This window comes from Polypterus senegalus, chromosome 3 (assembly GCF_016835505.1).
Source record: "Polypterus senegalus isolate Bchr_013 chromosome 3, ASM1683550v1, whole genome shotgun sequence".
In the NCBI taxonomy this organism is placed as follows: Eukaryota; Metazoa; Chordata; class Cladistia; order Polypteriformes; family Polypteridae; genus Polypterus; species Polypterus senegalus.
The window spans coordinates 271,876,167-271,882,566 of NC_053156.1; positions in this window are offsets into that span (position 1 = coordinate 271,876,167).

Genomic DNA, 6,400 nt, shown 5'->3' on the forward strand with positions numbered 1-6,400 from the left:
TGCATTACCCATCAATCAACACGTGTTACATGGGGAAGCTGAGAACTTGAAGTTGCCTCTGTGGCACTGTGAACCAGCGGTTGCCTTGATGACGGACAAGCAACCCTCAAAAGATCTGTTAATCATGTTTGAAGCATGCAGCACCATTGGGGAGGGTCTCAAAAGAGCTCAGAAACCTCACAATCTTTACAGGATGTATTAAAAAGTGTTCAAAAACAAAACTAAACTTATTCTCAGATAAGAAAGAACCTTTCAACATCAATAGAGGAATTTCAGAAAAAAAAATTGTGTCAGATCTTTCACATCTATCACTCATTTGTGTTTTCACCTCCACTTCCCCATTTTTGTCCTGGTCCCATAAACTGAAGTATCCAGACCCTTTTCTATGACATCTGAAATTTGGGTTACTTGCATCCTGTTCTTTTGATCATCATACAGATGTTTCTACACCTTGTTTAGAGTCTACCTACGGTCAATTCAATTGAGTGAAGGTGATTAGAAAAAGCAAACACACCTGTCTATAGAAGGTCCCATTGTTGACAATGCATATCAGAGCAAAAACCAAGCCATGAGGTTGAAGGAATTAAAAGTTTAGAGACAGAATTTTGTCTAAGCACAGATCCGGGGAAGGTGATAAAAACTTCTGCAGCATTTAATGATCCCAGAAGCTCAATGACCTCCATGATTTTTAAATGGAAGAAGTGTGGAACAACCACATCTTTTGTTAGAGCTGGCCGCTTGGCCAAACTGACTATATAGGGGAAAAAGGTCTTGGTAAGTGGCATAATCAAAAACCCAATTGTCATTCTAGCTGAGCTCCAGAGGACCTGTTTGGAGATTGGAGAAACTATTTGAACATCACTTCAATACTCCACTGATCTGAACTTTGAGTGGCCACACAGAAGCTTCTCCTCAGTTAAAAAACACATGGAAGCCCACTTGGCGTTTGCAAAAAAAAATGCACCTAAAAGACTCTCAGACTATAAGAAACAAGATTTGATAAGGCCAATATTATCATCATTCCTGGAAGTACCTGGGTACCACCCATAACCTGTGAAATACCACTTGAGTGATAAAGCATGGTGGTGGCAACGTCATGCTGTAGGGTTTGTTTAACAATGATAGAGACTAAGAGGACAAGGAAGGTTTGACGCAAAGCAGAACAGAGAAAAGTACGGCAATGAAAACCTGCTCCAGAGCACTTTAGTCCTCAAACTGAGCCAAAGGTTCATCTGCTAAAAGGACAACGACCCTAAGCACAAAGGAAAGACAACATGTTAGTGGCTCACTTAGGGTCAACTCTGTGAATATCCTTGACTTGTCCAGTCAGAACCTAAACTGGAACTGAATTAACCATCTCTAGGGAGACCTGGAAATAGCTGCCCACTGGCCAACCTCACCCCACCCTGACAGAGCTCAAGAGGATCAGCAGAGAAGAATGGCAGAAAAATCTCTAAATCCAGGTGTGTGAAAATTATCATGTCACGCCAAGTTGTAATCATGGCACAAGGGTCTGAATACATGCATCAGTGATATGATATGATATTCTACTTTTTTACTTTTTAATAAATTTCCAAAAATGTCTAAAATCCTGTTTTTGCTTTGTCATTCTGGGGTATTGAGTGTTGCTTGATGTAAGGAAAAATGAATTGAAATGATTTTAGCAGAAGGCTACAACACAATGTGAAGAAGTGAAGGGGTCTGGATCTAAAAAGGACTATGTGTGTAAATATCTTAAGCAAGTTGATTTCACACTTGTACGGTTTTCTGAAAGCAGAATTAAGACAAGCGAGAAAAAGCAGTAAAAACGACAGTGAGGTCAGTAAAATGTAAAAGGACTCAGTGATTGTGAAACTGGTTGGAATAAAACCTGCAACCTAAGTGGGCTCCAGACCTGAATGTCAGATTCATTGCCTCGTTCTTTATAAACAAAAAAAGCCTTGCTTTGTATAAACAATATAAATGCAGATTTCTTCTCTTTGGCACATGGTGCCATTCGATATGCCCTCTGTCACCAGTTCTTTTCAGTACTTCAGCTGAGCTGCTTTCTGTTTACTTTTGTAATCACCAGGAGGTTTAGCAAATTTAAAGGAAGAATGTAAAGGATAAAGTATCTATCCCTTTTGTACCAAATATATCCTGCTTTACATAGCTGAGGATTTAATGCATAGCCATGTTTGGTTTACTGAATTATGAGGTGTATTGTGGAGAAAATCTAAACTCACTTAAAAAACATTAAACAAAAGTCACAGTTAAGGGGACATGGTGGTTACATGGAGTTGGTCAGTTGAGATGGAACAAAGTAGCTGACCGCTTCTTTGATGTTATATTAAAGGAAATTCTAGGGCTGCTGGTTCACTTTTTTTTTTAGTTTACATCACAGCTCTGAAGTTTCTTCAGACTTATCAAGAAGAACATGCAAGAGACACTAAAACATGGCACCTTTGATTTAAGAGAAACCAACAATCTCTACTAAATATTACACTGTTAATTAGAACACTTTACCACAGAACACCAAGAGTTTCATGTAACACAGTCATTATTTGAAAATATTATACTTTCCTTCATTCATTTCTTGTGGACTCAAAGGAAAAAACACAGTGAAATCCTGAATGAATCCCTGTATTATTGAAACTAGAGCATTGTCCTTTAATGCTTTCAACCAAAAATAATTTCAATATTTTATGGAAGATTTCATTACATTTATAGTATTTAGCAATTGCTTGGATAAGAAGGCCTTTAGTTAAATTATCTAGTCACAGAAATCCATGTAGCTTTCAGTTCTCACAAAGATCTGTTAAGCTTCCCTATCAGCACATTTTGGTGCAGGTCTCCCTTCTGAAGTTGAAGAAGATGCCACCAATCTAGGAATAAGACCTGTAATTTCTCAGCATGTGGGTATTGTGGGCGCTTACAAGCACCCCAGGATTACAGGAGATGACTCTTGTAATGATTCTAGAAGGACTAGAATGTAATGAGAAGGCAAGCAAAATGACACCTTTTACTGGCTAACTAAAAAGATTACAATATGCAAGCTTTCAAGGCAGCTCAGACCCCTTCTTCAGGAAAGAAGAACTGCATCGAAAGCTTGCATATTGTAATCTTTTTAGTTAGCCAGTAAAAGATGTCATTTTGCTTGCCTTCTCATTGCATCCATAATGGCTAACATGGTACAACGCCCTACTAGGCCTAGACAATGAGTCGAATGGTCAGGAGGAAAATTTGGGAATGATATGAGACCTAAAATGTCTAGAATAAGAGGGCAAAACAAAGAAGAATGATCAAAATGAAATCAGAAACCTGAAATGAAATACTATAACATTTTATTTTTAAGCTACCCGACACCCAAGTTTTTATTTTCTAAATAGAGATTCATCCTCTGAGGGATACTGATTGGATGATTGCCAGTATATTTATTCTGAAAGGAAACTGGTGATCACAGACACATAATGGTGAACAACATGATAATAAAGAAAAACAATATGAAAAAATAAATAAATACGAGGTGAGACACAAAAATAACCAGACTGGGCTTGGGGCTTTCCTGGAAAACCGTCTGGAGGTTGGCTGAACATGAATCATAGAACTATATCCCCTCCTACACACCCTCTCAATCAGATGACTAGCTAGGTATATCCTGTGAATAGCCCAGTCAGTATTTGCACAACAATCGCTACACGAGAATCTGCGACAATGTTGGGTGAAAAAAGCGAACAGCAAAACAAGACAAGACAAAGCTCCCGTGCACAATGCTTTTTCCGCAAAGCAGTTTTTGACTGACAAAAACATTCCTATCCTCGATCATTCTGCCTATTCACCTGATTTAGCTACCTGTGATTTTTATTTGTTCTCAAAAATCAAAAGTGACCTGAAGGGAACACATTTTTCTTTAGTGGATGAAGTGAAGACAGAAATGGCAAGCCTGTTGAAGAGCCTCAAGCAAGAAGACTTCCAGCACTGTTTCAATCAATGGAAGATACATATGGAACGGTGTAGAGATTGGGAGGAAGAGTATATAGAAGGTGACAATGTCTAGAATGCTGTAATTCTTCAATAAATATTTTTTTTACCAATCCAGTTATTTTTGTGTCTCACCTCATATAGTCAAAATTAAACCAAATCCTAAAACTAATAGTGAAAATGAATTCTTCAGAATAAACGTGCAGAAAATATCCACAAACGAACACCACAAACGCCAAGGAAAAATAATTAAAATAAGACTTACAGGGTCCTTCAGATGCTGCATCACTCTGCTTATTTATTCTAAATCGCAGTTCTATAGATGGTAGCGCTATATACCAGAGCTTGAGGGTACCTGGATTTGATTTGAGACGTCACATTCTTCTGTGTACTGTTTAAAAATAAAGAGAGTGACAGATAATAAATAGTTTGGGTCTCCACCGATACCCGGTTTGCAAAAAAAGAAGAAAAATGTAAAAATGCAGCATAAACGCTGGATACGGCTTTCCAGCCATGTAATGGTCCAGCATCATTGGGAGCTGGCCCCAAAGTAAACGCTGACTCCTGGTCAGTGAGTTCATTAATTAGTGATTCAGGCAGAAGGGGCGTGGTCACATTTGATTTCCTGGAAGTGACATGAGAGCTCTTCCTGTGGGTGCTCCTCTATTCTAAGACGCAAACGGGAACATATTTTAGTGCTGGTGTCTCCTCAATAATCTTCACTCTTTGTTTCCCTTGACACAAACCCCTGAGACACTCCCTAAGCTTGAGCGTATATCACTACTTTTGTGGTGCAATTGTTTATTTTATATTGTTGTTATTCAGGGGGATTCAGAATATTGGGATGGATTTATACTAACACAGTCTGCCACATTTGGAGGACAGGTGGATCAAGTGACTTGCTTAGGCCCACACAGTCAATTAAATCAGAAATTAAACTAGAAGCCTGACGTTCCAATGCTATACTCACTATACCACAATGCCATAAAATCCCAAAAATATTAACCTAGCTTTCAACTGATGTTAGATTAATTAGTGACAAAATAAAAATTTTCCTGGTATGAAAAGGTAAAAATGTTTGGGAGATGAATTCTGGTTTCTGTCTAACTCCTAATGCAGTTGTGATACAATTAGGCTACTTGAAAGGTTACAATAGAAAAGGCAACTTCAGAAATGGGTGGGCTAATTGAAAATAACTTGCATTCCAAGCCCAAGTTTACCTCCACAGCTTTACTGATTCTATTACTGTTGATTCATTGCAAACTTCTCCTGCAGCTCCTGCTAAAAATGGAAATGTTGTTTTATTGAATACTCAGGCAGATAAAGTTCATGATGTAGTCGGCTACATATCTGCATGTAGGTATACATGTCAAATACTGTCTACAATATATTTTATTTATTTAGTATATGGAATTTCAATACAGAATATCAAGTGCATACATCTATAAAGTGAGCATCGTCTTCTTAGAGTTTATCCCACATTGAAGCAGGGTCCCTTTTCTGGAACGTCACTTTCCACATTTTTGCATCCAGGGCATCTTCAGGGTGGCATTGACCTTACAGATATCATCCCTCAATCCATCAAGCCAGAATTTCTTTGGGCAACTGTATGGCCGCTTTACTTTTGGACTGAGGTACAAGACTTTCTTTGTCACTGACTATTTGTTGCTACAGATCAAGTGGCCATACTAATGGAGGAGCACTTCACTCATCTTCTCAGCAATCTGTGCCACTCCTGTGACCTTCCTTATGTCTTCATTCATTGCATGGTTAAGTTGAGTTAGATTGAGGGTCCAGTAAAGCATTCACATTTACATGGCGTGCATTGGCTGTTCCTGTTTCAGAGTTTTCAGAGCACTCATAAATGGGGACTGGGAAAACAAGGATATTGTAGATCTTAGCTCGGAGGTACTTTGGCATCATGCAGTTTCAGAGCACTCCAGGGACCTGGTGACACTTCAACCATATAGTGTTGACTTGTGCTTGGGCATCAAGGAGAATGCCACCATCAGAACAGCTGCATGAGCAGAGGTACTTGAAATTGGTGACTTTGTTGACTGGTGACTTTGTCCACCAATGCGTATGGTGTCCTATGTCTGTGAGCTGCATTTCATATATTCCATCTTTCATTGTTGCTTCAGGAGGTTGAGATTGTGGCAGGTTTCTTCTGTGATCATGACATCATTGGCAAATAGTAGCGTCATGCATGCAGAGTTTTTGCTATGATTTGAGTTTGCTTTTTATTTTTCTCTGATTTTCCTGAGGTTTGAAAATTAATTTTGGTGTTGTTTGGGGAGTTGTTCACATTGAAGGAATCCAATTCTGCACAAGAATATTACTTTGAGTTTCCATTTTGAAGTTGATTCATTTTTATTACTGTTTTTTCTGACGTCATTTTGGTTTGACACTGGGCGCCACCATTTTGTGGCATTTGTGTCAT